Source organism: Saimiri boliviensis, chromosome 8 (genome assembly GCF_048565385.1).
Source record: "Saimiri boliviensis isolate mSaiBol1 chromosome 8, mSaiBol1.pri, whole genome shotgun sequence".
Classification (NCBI taxonomy): Eukaryota; Metazoa; Chordata; class Mammalia; order Primates; family Cebidae; genus Saimiri; species Saimiri boliviensis.
Window position 1 is genome coordinate 33,384,930 of NC_133456.1, and position 16,168 is coordinate 33,401,097.

The 16,168-nt window shown below is 39.1% G+C and overlaps 1 long non-coding RNA gene across 1 annotated transcript in view; it reads left to right on the forward strand.

Annotated features, from left to right (window-relative positions):
* Window positions 1-12,350: 12,350 nt before the first annotated feature.
* LOC141585361 (uncharacterized) overlaps window positions 12,351-16,168 on the forward strand; it is a 381,268-nt gene continuing 377,450 nt past the window's right edge. Inside the window, exon 1 of the long non-coding RNA XR_012518778.1 lies at window positions 12,351-13,036. This is a non-coding gene — a long non-coding RNA (uncharacterized LOC141585361). The remainder of the gene's footprint in view (window positions 13,037-16,168) is intronic.

A 16,168-nucleotide genomic window follows, 5' to 3' on the forward strand; every position in this document is an offset into this window, starting at 1 on the left:
GTTCCCTGGTCTCCTTCCATGGTTTCTTTATTTCATAAGTACTTTATTAAGGTAAGAACTTGTTCAGGAATAACAGTATGCCAAATCACTATGGAAATGTTATATACAGTGCTTAACTTTTGTTCATAATGGAAATTTTAGTCCAGATAGGGATAAAAGTGTTTTATCCACATGAAAAATAACAGCAAAAGAACATAGTGGGGCAAAGTATAACTTGTTTGTGTTTCTGTCAATTACAGCTAGAGTGATATTAGATACATAATTTGAGATGTCTTAAGTAATAAAAAATTTAAATGAAAATAATGTATTATAACAAAAAATAGTGTGAGGCAATATATGATTATGAGACAATTAATGATGTAGATAATATGAATTGGCAAGAAGAAAGAGTCATTATAAGTGTAGTTAGAAGTAAGAAAAATAATTTATGGTTGTATGCTTGGCTTTGAATGATTGATCTACAGTGACGAGAAAAAAGTCTGGGGCAGGATAACAACTCTGTCATGTGGCATCTTCTTTCCCTATAAGCTGTTATATGTCAGTATGTTCTAATATGTCATGTTTTTGGCATTCTTTAATGGAAAGAAAAAAAACTAAACTAGAAAGAAATATGTACATGTATGGAAAATAAACCATTTTAAACAGATAAAGAACAGATAAAGAATACCAAAGGAGAACAAATGAAGAATTGAATCATTCTGTATGACATATGTATTTAAAATAAAATTGGCTTCAAATTATTAGTGACCACACTCCTATACACACACAAGAATCAGCAAAGAGAGTGAACAAGAGCCAGAGGAAGCTATTTAACAAGAGAATAGTGAAGAACCTAAGGGTGGGGAAGAGGAGACCGATAGAATTCTGGTGAAATGGATCAGGAAAATAATGATGGTTCTAAACCAAAAACTTGGAAGATATTGCTACACAAAGTTCAGAGAACAGAATTGGATAGGATATGCTGGTAACCAAGTAACAGGTGAACAAGGGATCTGAATCCAATTTGCTCAGTGTATCTGAACCTGGCCAGGTGTAAACACTCATCAGGCTCTTGATAGACTATGGTGTCCATTCATGAGAAATCTCTTATTTGGACATTCAGTAGTCCTTGACCTTAAAAATAGTTCCAGACTGATAAATGATGATTTCTCAAGGAAAAATGCAATTATCACACTTCACTATAACCCCAAACACACAGATGTGTATGCATACACAATACATGAAAAGGTATAGTTATGTACATGGAAAGACATATGAATGTGTGACTTACTCATTCCACCAGCAAGTCACTGATAACAATGGTGCACTTGAGGCATTCAGCATAATTAAAGATGCCAATGCCTGTGTCTGCCCTGCTCTAAAAGTGCCCAGAGAACACAACTAAAGCAGTATTTAGAGGAAAATTTATAGCACTAAATCCCCACAGGAGAAAGTGGGAAAGGTCTAAAATCGACACCCTAACATCACAATTAAGAGAACTAGGGAAGCAAGAGTAAACAAATTCAAAAGCCGGCAGAAGACAAGAAATAACTAAGATCAAAACAGAACTGAAGGAGATAGAGAAACGAAAAACTCTTTTAAAAATCAGTGAATCCAGGAGGTGGTTTTTTAAAAAAAATATTTACAAAATAGATAGACCACTAGCCAGATTATTGAAGAAGAAAAGAGAGAAGAATCAAATGGACACAGTAAAATATAATAAAGGGGATATCACCACTGATCCCACAGAAATACAAACTACCATTAGAGAACATTATAAACACCTCTACACAAATAAACTAGAAAATCTAGATGAAATGGATAAATTCCTGGACACAATACACCCTCCCAAGACTAAACCAGGAAGAAAACAAATCCCTGAATAGACCAATAACAAGTTCTGAAATTGAGGCAGTAATTCACAGTCTACCAACTAAAAAGGCCCAGGACCACATGGATTCACAGCCAAATTCTACCAGAGGTACAAATCGGAGCTGGGACCATTCCTTCTAAAACTATTTCAAACAATAGAAAAAGAGGAAGTCCTCCCTAACTCATTTTATGAGGCCAGCATCATCCTGATACCCAAACCTGGAAGAGACACAAGAAAAAAAGAAACTTTCAGACCAATAACCCTGATGAACATCAGTGCAAAAATCTTCAATAAAATCTGGTGAACCAAATCCAGCAGCACATCAAAAAGCATATCCACCACAATCAAGTCACCTTCATCCCTGGGATGCAAGGCTGGTTCAACATATGCAAATCAATAAATGTAATCCATCACATAAACAGAACCAATGACGAAAACCACATGATTATCTCAATAGAAAAGGCCTTTGATAAAATTCAACATGCTTTCATGTTAAAAACTCTCAATAAACTAGGTATTGATGGAACATACCTGAAAATAATAAAAGCTATTTATGACAAATCCACAGCCAGTATCATACTGAATGGGCAAAAGCACGAAGCATTCCCTCTGAAAACCGGCACAAGACAAGGATGCCCTCTCTCCTCACTCTTATTCAACATAGTATTGTAAGTTCTGGCCAGGGCAATCAGGCAAGAGAAAGAAATAAAGGGTATTCGAATAGGAAGAGAGGAAGTCAAATTGTTGTGGTTTGTAGATGACATGATTGTATGTTTAGAAAACGCCATCATCTCAGCCCCAAATCTCCTTAAGCTGATAAGCAACTTCAGCAAAGTCTCAGGATACAAAATCAACGTGCAAAGATAAAAAAGCATTCCTATACACCAATAATAGGCAAATAGAGTGCCAGATCATGAGTGAACTCCCATTCACAATTACTACAAAGAGAATAAAATACCTAGGAATACAACTTACAAGGCATGTGAAGGACCTCTTCAAGGAAAACTACAAACCAGTGCTCAAGGAAATAAGAGAGAATGCAAACAGATGGAAAAACATTCCATGCTCATGACAGAAAGCATCAATATTGTAAAGATGGCCATACTGCCCAAAGAAATGTATAGATTTTATGCTATCCCCATCAAGCTACCATTGACTTGCTTCACAGAATTAGAAAAAAAAAACTACTTTAAATTTCATATGAAACCAAAAAAAAAAAAAAAAAAAAAAAAAAAAAAAAAAAAAAAAAAAAAAACCCAGCCATATGGCCAAGATAATCCTTAGCAAAAAGAACAAAGCTAGAGCCATCACTCCATCTGACCTCAAATTATATTACAAGGCTACAGTAATCAAAACAGCATAGTCTGGTGCCGAAACAGATATATAGACCAAGGGAACAGAACAGAGGCCTGATAATTAACACCACACATCTACAACCATCTGAACTTTGACAAACCTGACAAAAACAAGCAATGGGGAAAGGTTTTCCTATTTAATAAATGGTGTTGGGAAAACTGGCTAGCCATATGCAGAAAATTGAAACTGGACCCCTTCCTTACACCTTATACAAAAATTAACTCAAGATAGATTAAAGACTTAAACATAAGACCTAAAACTACAAAAACTCTAGAAGAAAACCTAGGCAATACCAATGAGTACATAGGCATGGGCAAAGACTTCATGACTAAAACACCAAAAGCATGGTATAACAGAAGCCAGAATGGACAAATGGGATCTAATTAAACTAAAGAGCTTCTGTAAGCAAAAGAAACTATCATCAGTGTGAATAGGCAACTTACAGAATGTGAGAAAATTTTTGTAATCTATCCATCTGACAAAGGGCTAATATCCAGAATCTACAAGTAACAAATTTACAAGAAAAACCAAACATCCCACCCCATTAAAAAGTTGGTGAAATAAATGAACAGACACTTCTCAAAAGAAGACATTTATGTGGCCAACAAACATATGAAAAAAAGCTCATCATCAGTGGTCATTACCAAAATATGAATCAAAACCATAAGGAAATACCATCTTACCCCAGTTAGAATTGCAATTATTAAAGAGTCAGGAAACAACAAATGCTGGAGAGGATGTGGAGAAATAAAACACTTTTACACTGTTGTAGGGAGTGTAAATTAGTTCAACCATTGTGGAAGACAGTGTGGTGATTCCTCAAGGATCTAGAACCAGAAATACCAATTGATCCAGCAATCCCATTACTAGGTGTATACCCAAAGGATTATAAATAATTCTGCTGTAAAGACACATGCACACGTGTGTTTATTGCAGCACTATTCACAATAGCAAATACTTGGAACCAACCCAAATGCCTATCAGTGATAGACTGAATAAAGAAAATGTGGCACATATACACCATAGAATACTATAAAGCCATAAAAAGGATGAGTTCATGTCCTTTGCAGGGACATGGATAAAGCTGGAAACAATCATTCTCAGCAAACTAACACCAGAACAGAAAACCAAACACTGCATGTTCTCACTCTTAAGCGGGAGTTGAACAGTGAAAACACATGGATACAGGGAGGGGCACATCACATACTGGGGCCTGTTGGGGGTTAGGGGGCTAGGGGAGGAATAAGATTAGGAGAAATACCTAATGTGGATAATGGGCTGATGGGTGCAGCAAACCACCATGGTACATGTATACCTATGTAACAATCCTGCATGTTCCGCACATGTTTCCCAGAACTTAAAGTATAATTTTTTTTAAAAAAGTGCCCAGAGAAATCTTGGCTGTCTAGCAATAATGTATACCAGAGAGTCCTTGCCAAAAAGACAAGAATGGGAATCCTTATTACAAACAGTGCCTGGTGTTGTGGATGTGTTATATGCAGACCTATGGTGGATCGACCAGAACTCCTGGCCAAGGAATATAGGATGTGCTGGGATTTTATTTGTAGATGTATTTTTTTTAGTCTAAACAGATATAATTATGTTTTCTCTCTTCTTATATTATTGTTATTTAGTGTATTTTGTTCCTTTTACTAAATCATAAACCCCTATGTCACCTATCTCTATTTCTCATGCATGTATCATAATTTTTTCTTACTCCCTTCTCTGTCTATGATGCATGATCAATGACTGTTGTCTTGAATTATCCATAGACCTCTTTCATTCCTAAAATAATAAAAATGTAATAAATATGTATGTGATAGAGATAACAAGAATTATTTATATGATAACAGTAAGCTTAGGTATATTTTATAAATGAGTAAATATAGGTAACTAGTTATTAACAAAATACATGCTTTGGAGTACATGTACAAACAGAATGTATGTTTGGGAATACATCTGAGGCCTGTACATGGATTCCTTTTATGTTATTATAAACATTATTTATTCTGAGACATCAATGTTCTTTAAGCATTTTGAGATTAAAGATATACAATGGCAATTATCTCTCGATTTATTTGTATTACAGGAGATCTTTTGGCCAGTTGACAAATTAGACATCACTCTGTTCCATCTAGTCTGACTGAGGCCCACTGATCAGTAGACCTCATCAGCATTCCATGTTCTTCTCTCATCAGCTAAATTATATATTTATTAGGTGTTGAGTATTTTTCCAAACATACTTATGTCAGCTTTACATTCTATTGTAATTATATATTTCAACAAATTACAATTCAAAACAAATAATGAGAAAAAAAGAAAAAGGCATTTTAATAAAAACTATGTTGAATACTTTGAAAATATTTGTTAATGGTGAGCTGTAAAATATGCTGCTAAATTTGGTGGGAGGTGAGACAATTGTAAAAGAATCAATGTAAGTTGTAAAATCTGAAAAATCCCATTCACAGATTTTTCACAGTTATTTTAAGTATTTTTTGACTATGCGTTTAAATAATGGGCCTATCCAAAGAAATTACCTTGGGCTTACAGCAGAAGGTAGTACATACATGTCCATCTGTAAGCTTTAAGTTAAAATAAAGTGTTGATGGTATGTACGTATTTTTAGAAAAATAATGACCCTCTTTCATAGGCTTTTAAACACTGACTTACTCTCAGGTGACTAGATATAGGACTTCTACTTTTCATTTGCTCTTGAATTTGTTCAGTTTTACATAGCACTTATTTCTGGTTTAGATAGTTAAGATGGTCCTCCCAAAACCTCAGGTTGAGTTCATCTTTCATGTATTAATTTATTCATTTTATTGTGACTACATGCTTAAAGTAATACATAAGGATGCAGTCGCTATGTTCAGTGGCCTGGTCATTGCCTTCAGTGAACTTGGAATTGAATAGGAAAGATGTTATCCATACATGCAACTATAGTCAAGGACTCACCGCCTGAGTTGTACAAAGCATAACAGGTGTTCATGTCCACAAAGGAAGATGAAAGACATTTTTTATTCAACAGATATATTTAGAAGTACCTGTTAAGTACCAGGAACAATACTTACTCCCAAGGACATGGTAGTGAATACAGCAAACAAACTCTTGCTTCATGAATGTATTTAAGGTGCTCTTGGAATGTAAGGTAGAAAGGATTCTGATAGGTGGAAATAGAGTGAAGGAAACAAATAGAGAGACAGGTGAGTGCCTTGAGCAAAATTTTTAAAAAGCTCGAGATTGATTGAGGGATTAATGAATAATTTGGCTACCAGGGGATGAGGTACCTGTGAAAGCGTAGTGGGAGATAAAGTTGAAAAAGGTGTGCAGTCTCTTTATGGTGTAAGGAAGATCTTTTGAAGCTTGTTACTGCGACTTTTGAACCTACAGTGGAGGGTGCTCAGGCTTCATGATCCCAAGCTTCTGCACGATCAATTTTTTCGTCTATTCTGAATTCACATTTTCCCTTTGTAGTCTTTGGGACATGGTTAACAGCCAAAAACTTGTCTTGTAAGTTTGGTTCATTCTTAAGCTCTCATCTTGGGCTGGAATCAACACAGGACTGAGGAAGAAGAAATGGAACTTAACATTCGTATTGCTCGATGCAGAATGTCAGGTCCTGCCATGGTAGTTCATTTATTGCTAAAAGTACATGAGAAACAGAAAAAGCAAGAGGGGAAAAACCTGAAGCACTCCTAATTCTTATTTCGGTTCTGTAATTCCTTGTTCTTAAGAGTGTGTTTTGCCCTCCTGAGCCTTACATACAAAGGTGTCATCTAGATTTGGAATTTATAGCTGCTTCTTTTTCGTTATTTGCTTTTATAGCTTAGGCTTTACAAATTCTAGGACTATGTCTATATAATGCCCCAAAAGATTTATTGTGCAACAAATTTGCTTGGCCATTTGCATCCTAATGGCAAAAGCAATTTCTTTAGACAGAATAGTTTATTTTCTTTTCATTTGCAAATGGGAATATTTTAAGGGTAAAAATTTGTTTTGGTTCAGCAGGAAATATTATCGCTTCTGATTTCTGACACCTGTAAACCTCCTACCTCAGGAAAAGTCCTTTTTTGGCCAAGATTTAATGTGTTGACTCAGATGACCCCAGGCTAATATCAAAATTAACCAATCTTTACATATTTTAAATTCTGAAGTTTTTCTTTAGGTTTATGTAAATAGTTCAAAAATTATAATATCTAAGGGAGAGAAAGTGTTATTTTATGGAACAGAGTTGGTGGAAAATCTTACCTTTAGTTGTATACTAAGGTACAGCACTATGTTAGCAATCAGAAAGGCAGAGTTCTATATTTTTGTTGAGCTGTATGACTTTGGATACATTAGTTGAGTTTCAGAGGCCTTAGTCCTTCTTGCAAAACTGGGGTAGGGAATGAGATTAGAGAAACTTGGAGGATGGGTGGTAATATTTGAGACAAGCATGACCAAACCTCACTGAGTACTTAATCTATGTTAGGAACTTTATATACCTTATGTCAGTAGATTCTCTTAACTTTAGGGAAAGCACTAGAGCTCAGAAAAGTTAGGTTATTTACCCAGGGCCACACAATTGGTGAGTAGAAAACCCCATATCCGTCTAATGTTACAGCTGTATTTTTTCTTCTACACCACGGTGCCTCATCTAAAGTCCCTTGAAGCACTGAAGTTCTTTCACTTGAAGCTCTACTGCTTGGTTTCTTGACACATCAAATTACAGCGTTTCCTTTTTTAGCTATAAACTTCCAGGATAAAATAATTCAAAGGCAAGAAGATAAATTTCTACCTTCTGAAAGTGTCTCCATTGCTAAATTAATGAGACTATGCATGTGAAGTAGCTGTATAACCACAAAATATTATTATTATTAGATGAGCACAATTATTCTAGCCCTTTCAATCTGGAGTTGGACTTGTTTTATTTCAGGAACCCACACAAATCTGCATTCTTGTTTTTCATTTTCCGATTCCATATAAATTATGTAGCCATTTCCTAGATCTGTGAAAACTGCTCTGGCAGGCACGGGGGCAGTCAAAAGAAATCCACAGGCCAGATTGCAGAGTCTATTATGGGAGATATTGTGCATATCACCTTCAGTTGCCTAAAAAGTAGTCACAGTATAATACAGGCAGGAATGAATGACAGCTGTATACCACCACAGGATGATAGCTCTCTAGTTTAGAAATGGGGAAAAAACAGATATAATGTAGGAAAGGCAAAAATAGGCAATCCATCTGTTAAAAAAATCATCTTTCCTCTTTCAGCTCAGTGCCTCAGTATAGCATCCTAAGGGGTCTCTGGACAAAAGGCAGTTCTACAGACATAAATCTAATTGTACTTGCAATGCGAGGGTTTTTTTTCTTTCTTTCTTTCTTTTTTTTTTTTTTTTTTTGCTTCTGCTATTCAGAAAAGGAGAATCCAAATGAAAGAGGGGGCAGGGTAGAAGAGAGACTTCTAGGAATTCCTGGACTCATCAGAACACAAATCATTCTATAGAATGCAAATGACTTAACAGTAATACAGGGAAGTTTCCCAGAGCAAATTACAATCCCATCACTGAGAATTAGCAATGGAAGTTGACAGGCTTTATAAACTTTAAGATTTTGTTGGAGTGGAAGGCAGCTGCAGGGAGGGGAATAAAATGCCCTCAGGTAAAAAGCTAGAAAGGATTTCTATGATTTATTTTTCGTATGTTATGTGTGAATTTGTAACCCAATTAGCTTTTTAGAACAATAATGATGATTCAGAGTTACATAATTTCTACCTCTTTATACAAATATGTCCATATGTACAGGCTTGTCTTCTACTGTGATATTAAGAAAAATGTCATCCACAGGAATACATAAACTGAACCTCAAAAAATATGGGCAAAGTTTGGCATTCAAAAATTTCCAATCAAACACACACATACAAGTCTTCAAGTTTAGATTTCCTGAACTCTGGCAAGGTATTAGACTGACCTGTAGCCCCATCCACATGTAAATTAAAGCCTCAATAGAATGTCCGCTATTTATGAAATTTCTACAAGTTCTTTACCCCGCCAACCTGAGAACCACTTTTCTATGTTGTAAACAGTGTACCTAAACTAAAGTGAAGGGTGTGGCCAGAAATAGTATGAGATACATTCATTCACCGAAAAAATGAATATTTATGAAAAGAGGCTCTAAGCCTATATTACATCTACGAAACCTTTGATATTTGGACAATTGATATATGAATGTGTAAGCTCCCCTGACCACACACAAGTAATTATTCAGCTGCTAGCTATACTCAAGAAATGTCTGCCCACATAGCACTCTGCTAGGCTCTGTGAGGAATACACAGTAATTGGCAGGAGTGTTTACATATCAATTTGGAAAATCATGACACAGACATATAAATTAATTAGACATTGATTATTTAAAGTAATACAGAAACAAACAGAAAGATATTAGAGCCAGTAAATATATGTTGCAAGAAAATGTCAAATGTAGGCATCAAGAACAATTTTGAAAGAGTTTCTAACAAATTGTGGGAAGGCATTCTAAGCATAATGAATGATAAAATGTGTTGCATCACAAAGGCTGATGCAACACATTTTATGGCTCTGGCAAGTCCAGACATAAACTACCTGATTTAGCAAGTCATGTGATTTCCTTGGAACTCAGTTTTCTTATCTTACAATGGGGTTTGGACTAGGCAAGTTGTACTCCATGGAGTGGCTGGGGTGGGGAAAATTAGTTTCCCAGGCAACATAAATGATTTCCAGAGATATTTTTACTTTTCATACCTAGAAGGGAGGAGTTGCTAAGGGGATTTAGGTGGTAGAGTTCAAGGATGCTGCTGAACATCTTGCAACACAAAGGACAGCCCCATACAGTAAAGAATTATCTGGCCCAAAATGTCAGTGGTGCTGAGGCTGAGAAACTGGACTAGATAAGCAAACAATTTCTCACAACTCTTAACACTTTGTGGTTCTTAGATAATGATTTTCAATCATTAGAGGGCACAAGAATCATGTACATATACTAGTAAAATGCAGATTCCTAGACTGCAACATCGAAATATATTAATAGACTAGGTTGTGTGTATGACTAAATAATCTGGAATTTTAACATGTACACTGTGATTCTATTAGATCTGAGTTCTCAAATTGATTGTATTTTGAGAAATCTTACTAAGACTTACATTAACACTGAAGAAATCTAGGTTGATCCTTGAAAAACAATACCACTAGACATTATTTATTGAGTACTTCATGAGTCATACTTACAAAGGTCCTTTGAGACTTACACAACATCTCTCCCTTTGTTAAAGCATGGTAAGACTTGAATCCACCTAGTTCTAGCTTCAAAGTCCATGCTCTGGCCACTGGCAAATTGACTTCTGGGAGTGGAGCAGTCTTGGCGTGACAAACAAGCAGCAGATAAAGGAAGTGCGTGGGTGAAAAAAGAAGATTGGGTAATCTAGAAGAAAGTGTCTCCATTGGGATTGTAAAAGAAAATGAATTGTTAAAGGTAAGAAAAGAAATTTCAGAGGACCTTATATTTTAAAAATGAAGAATCTGAATTCAGTCTGGTAGGCTAGTGTTTTTAAGCCCTAGTTGTAGATTGGAATGGCCTGGCATCTTTAAAATACTACCGATGATAGGGCTGCAACCCAAAAAATGTGATCTAATTGGTTTGGGCTGGGATAATGCATCAACAAAAGTCCTCAAGTGGTTCTAATAATGGCGCTAGAAGACCATAAGGAGCAGCTGTAACTCCTAAGCAGGTGAGAGTCTTGAAGAAACTGTTAAAAAGATTAACCTGGTGGTAATGTAAAAAATAGATTAGCAGTGAATGGAGAAAAGGGATCAGGTAGGTGGCTATCTTAGAAATCTAGGAGTATGGAGATAAAGACTGTATGCTAGAGAAATGGCTCACAAATGGTGCTAGAGCTGGGAGATCTCCCTCAGCTCGGCTGATGTTGCTTTCACTGGCCTATCGTATGTCATAAAAAAAGTCACTTAACTTGTCCTTGTCTGCATTTCCCACTAATGCTAGAAGAGCCAACATTACCCTTGAACATATCACAGCATTACCAGATAATTAAAAGTATTTCAGAAAGTATAATGCACAATACGTGTTCATTATGAAAAAGGTAGTAGTAAACTGAAAAAAAAAACAAAAAACAGAGAAACATCTTAGACTCATTTATACATTCTCATGGTAAGGCTGATGACCAACTGAAATTGGAGAAGAGAAAAATATACTTCTAAGAGTTCTTGAGGCCTGTGAAACAGGGAATTTGGAAAAGGGGAATAATTCCTGAAGGAAATAACATTGGTATACACAAGACTTTCTCAACTGGGGCAATTTTACCCACCAGTGGGTATTTGGCAATGCCTGGAGATGTTTTTGGTTGTCATAACGAGGGGGATGAGGGTTGTTCTACTGTCATCTGGTGGATAGAAGATAGGGATGCTGCTAAACATCCTATAGTGCACAAGACAGCCCCACACCCTGAAGAATTATCTGGTACAATACATCGGTAGTGCCAAGGTGGAGAAACCTGGCATAGGTGTTACATGCAGTTGGAAGGGACCAGTATTCATTATCATGTAAATACATGGATGAATAAAGTGAAGTTCAGAGACTGAATAACTTGGTTAAGGTTCCCAACAAGTGGAGGCCACAGTGACAGAACTGAAATCCAGCTTTCCTAACTTCTAGTCAGTGCTCTTTAGAGCCGCCTCATCTGCCTACCCACCCAACTCAGCCCTGGCCCTGAGTCACCCAGTTTGAGATGCTTGGTACCCAGCTAGGAAGTCTGAGCTGAGGGCTAAGTATGAGGTTAGTGGTGGTTTCCATCCTGGAGTAGCTGTAATAGACCTTTTATTTCCAAGTAACGTTAAAAAAAAAAAAAAAAAAAGATATAATCAGGAAGAGCAGGGGAACCCAGAGGGCTCTTGAAGGGAAGGTCAGAAGCACCAGAATTGTTTTGACCCACTGACTTTGAAATCAAATAAAAAGGAATGGCACACGCCGTGAAGTGCAGCATCACAATCAAGTAGGATGAGGCTTCGAAAGGCCATCGGACTTTTTGGTGGAGGTCATGGTGACATTTGGAGAAAATTTTCCATAGAGTTGTTAGTAAAGCACCGGCGATTTCAAAGGGAGGGAGAGGAGCAGCCATGAGGTGATGAAGACGTGCGGCTAGCATGTTCCAAGAGTTTCCTTGTGAAAAGGAGAAAAGCGGAACCTACGGGACAGCAAGGTCAAATCAAGGATTTAGGGAGGCAGGAGCTTCACCTGTGTGTGCTGAGAGCAGAGGGGACTTTGGCGGCGTTGGGTAGACTTGGCACAGACACAGGAGCGAAGCAGGGCCGCGGCGATGCCGGGCTGTGCGCACTAGATGGCGGCAGCGGGGCCCTTTCGGCTCGGCTCGCGGTCCTATAAGGCGCCGCTTGTTTAAGTACATCGCATTTAGTTGAAGCTGCAGGGGAGTGAGGGAGAGGAGGAGAGGAAGGAGGAAAGCGCGAGAGCTCGAGGGACAAGGGGGCTCGGGGTGTTTACACCAGGCACGGGCTGCGAGCGTCCCTCCCGGCCCCTGGCTCGCGCTCCCGACGAGGAGAGCAGGCTGTTCTGGGACACGGCCGTCGTGCGGCAGGAGGCTCGTCTGTCCGGGCTGCCGGAGCCGGGAGAGCCCAGAGGGAAACCGAGGGAAACGAGCGGCGCGTTGGACTCGAGAGAGGGCGAGCGGAAGCGGCGAGAGCAGGAGCGCGCGAGGGAGCGTCGAGCGCGGCGGAGACATGAAGACCTACTGGCTGCACAGCGTCTGGGTGCTGGGCTTTTTCCTGTCCCTCTTCTCACTGCAAGGTAGGAGGCGGATTCCCTGACCCCCCTCGCGCCCCCTCCTCCCCGCCACCGGGCTCCGGGGTGGTCGGTGGAGTAAGACGCGCTCGGGTTGCGGACGGAACGGGGCTTGTGGACGAGTCCTGCGGTGCGCTCCTGCCCCGCCGGCTCCGCGCCCCGGCTGGGTCCTGGGGCGCGCGGGAGCGTGCGGGCAGACTTGCTGCAACGTTGTGTTGGTGGGGAAACCCGAAACCAGGGCGTGCGTGTGTGTGTGTGTGTGTGTGTGTGCGTGTGTGTGTCCGTGTGTGTGTGTCTTGGGGTGGGGGCTGGTGCGAGAGGTGGTGGCGACGGAGCCGGGGTTGCTTCTCCGTAAACTCCGAGCGCCGCGGTGGCGTTCGCTGTCCCTGCGTCCCCGGTGCTGATACCACTGCATTCCTCCTCTTTCAGGAGGGAATTGGCATTAAGTTTAGGAGGAGGCTAGGTATCCGCTTGGCATCTGGTACTTGCATCTCTGTGCCAAATAGCCCCAACAGATTCTTCTGCCCCGAGATGGAGGAGGGATGCTGGAGGGAAGGGAATGGGGAATCTGGTGGGGGGAGGGGGAGATGGGGGAACATGGGGGGTGGGAGAGAGAGAGAGAGAGAGGAGAGAGAGAGAGAGAGAGACGAGACAGAGACAGAGAGAGAGAGAGAGAGAGAGAGAGAGAGAGAGAGAGAGTGAGAGAGGAGACAGAGAAAATGAATGAGAATTAACGGGTTAATAGCTGTGCTGGCTCATAATGGTCAATGTATTTCAGGCTTGCAGGACAAAATTGCTAGCGCTGGGTGTTTACTTTGTAGGAATTGTAGGTCTCTGTATTTTGAGGAGGTTGTAAAATGAATTCATGAAGGTTAAAAATGAAAATACATACATAATGTGTACATTTCACTTACAAGCTGGCATCCAGAGCTCTCACGTATGTTAAACATACCTATAATACATGAAGTAATTCCAACATAAAAAATATTGTCTCTTTTTAATCCTCTTTTCTCACTCTTCCTGCCCATTGACAGAAGCCTTGCACAATTAGCCATGGAGAGTCTCTGCTATATTGCTGTACCACTGACGGTTCTACTACATCTTCATATTCGGGCATTCTGCCTTCATCAGGACATGCACCCCTCACATTTCTCATGCTACGGAACACAGGAGTCTCTCCATTTACACACAGTGTATACACACACAAACACACATATGCACACGCACACACACACTCCTCTCATGAACAGTTGGCATGAAATGACCAGACTGGCACTCCTCCTGATTTTTTTCTGACAGCTGGTTGCTAATGTTACATTTGTGGGTTTCATTTTTCATTGCTGGGGGATATTTTGTGTAGCTGTAAAGACCTCTTGCTATATGAAAAGAGAATAGACTCGCTCGTTGTTTACTAGTTGGAGCATCGCAAGTGAATAAATACTATGTTGAAGTTATATTTTAAAATATGCTTAGGGGAACAGCTGAAACTCACCATAATCAAATTACAAGTTACAGGTTCTAAGAACTTCCTCATCTCAGAACTCACTGACCCATTCCTCTTCTATCTAATTTGTGAGCTCTGGCAATGCATGATTCTTTTACTAAGCATGTCTGCATGAAAAAGAATCCCAACCTAGCTTTGGCTTTTTACATTTTATTTCTTCACTTTTTTTTCTTCCAAAGCTCTCAGGACTTCCTCTGTGATTTCAGATATTGCTGCAATTCAGCTTTTTCATACTGAGACCATTAGCATGGTGACTGTGCTATGCTAGCAGCAGAGGTTAATCCCTTTCCTTCCTATTCCATTTAACTCTAGGAGTTTAGCTCTTCTGATAAAATGCTAAGAATGATGTCATGAATACATGCTTCTCTTAAGTTTGAGTAAAACTATGGGATACTCATTACTCAGCCATGGGGTCTCAGGAGTGAGAGGTGCCTCCAAAAAATGAGGAAGCTCTAATGGAATGCCAAACCAGATAATTATATTTCAGGAGGTCTTCTATTAAAACATTAATAAAGCCCTACAGTCTTTTTCAGTAATACCACAGTAAACTATACTAACAATACTCTGAATTTTCTGGTCTCATTTGGGCAAAGTAGATAGCTTTTCCATTCCAGGGAATATTTTTCTTATAAAGAACAGTTTTCAAGGTTTTGCTAAAGAGAGTTTAGCATATTGTGGGACGTGGCCTCAGTTCTCAAGCTTTGGGATCCTCCCATGTGTGGCACAGACCAGGCAACAGTAGCATTGAGTAATGGGATAGGAGCGAGGACGGCAGTGCAGCCAGATGAGGCTAAGAAACATGGGGATCACTCACAAACAATTGTCATACACATTACCTCCTTCTGCCATCATCATGGCAGGGCTTGAACCGGCTTCCTGACAGCATGCTCGCCTCTCCCTTGCACGTATGCACAGTGGACGCACACCTACGCACTCCTCGGTGTCAGAGTATGTGGCCCTTTTGAATTGGCCCCATCCCTTGGTTACTATCTCTATTCTTCAGCACAGTTGCTTTTGCTGTTTCTAATTATTATGTTCGTGGATTCACAGATTAATGCTGTTCTTGGTGTTCATTTTTAATTAGATTCCATTTGTTCAAGAATTTAATGTAAGTATGTGGGGCTATGTTGTGCTGAGGTGGAGGGATATTTACCGAATGATTTGGGCTGGCCTCGTGAGAAAAAGGCTATTTAGTCTAAGTCATTATTTTGTGACCATAGGCAAGTCGGACATATATTTGTGAGGTTCAGTAATAATTATGTTATATTTTTCATGAATTATGTGATAATTATTTTTGAAATAGATCATAAAAGAGATGTTAGTCAAGATATATTTACATGTGAATAAAAATTATAGTTTTTTTTTTTCTGGTCTTCTTTTTCCAAATATCCTAGAGTATTTTGATATAGTTGAGTGTATTCATCCATGCAATGTCCTTGTGATGTTGGTAGAAGAATTTGTAGCCTTTTGTGCAATGACAAGATGGCGAGAAGGTTACATAGGTAGTGGCCCAGCCAGGTTTTATCCTTGATACTCTGGCAACTGTAGTCTTTATTAATGGCAACTCTGTTGATAAAGGGTCTGAGGTTTCCAGAAGAAAGTTTTTTAGATATTTATGATGGTACTAATATCAT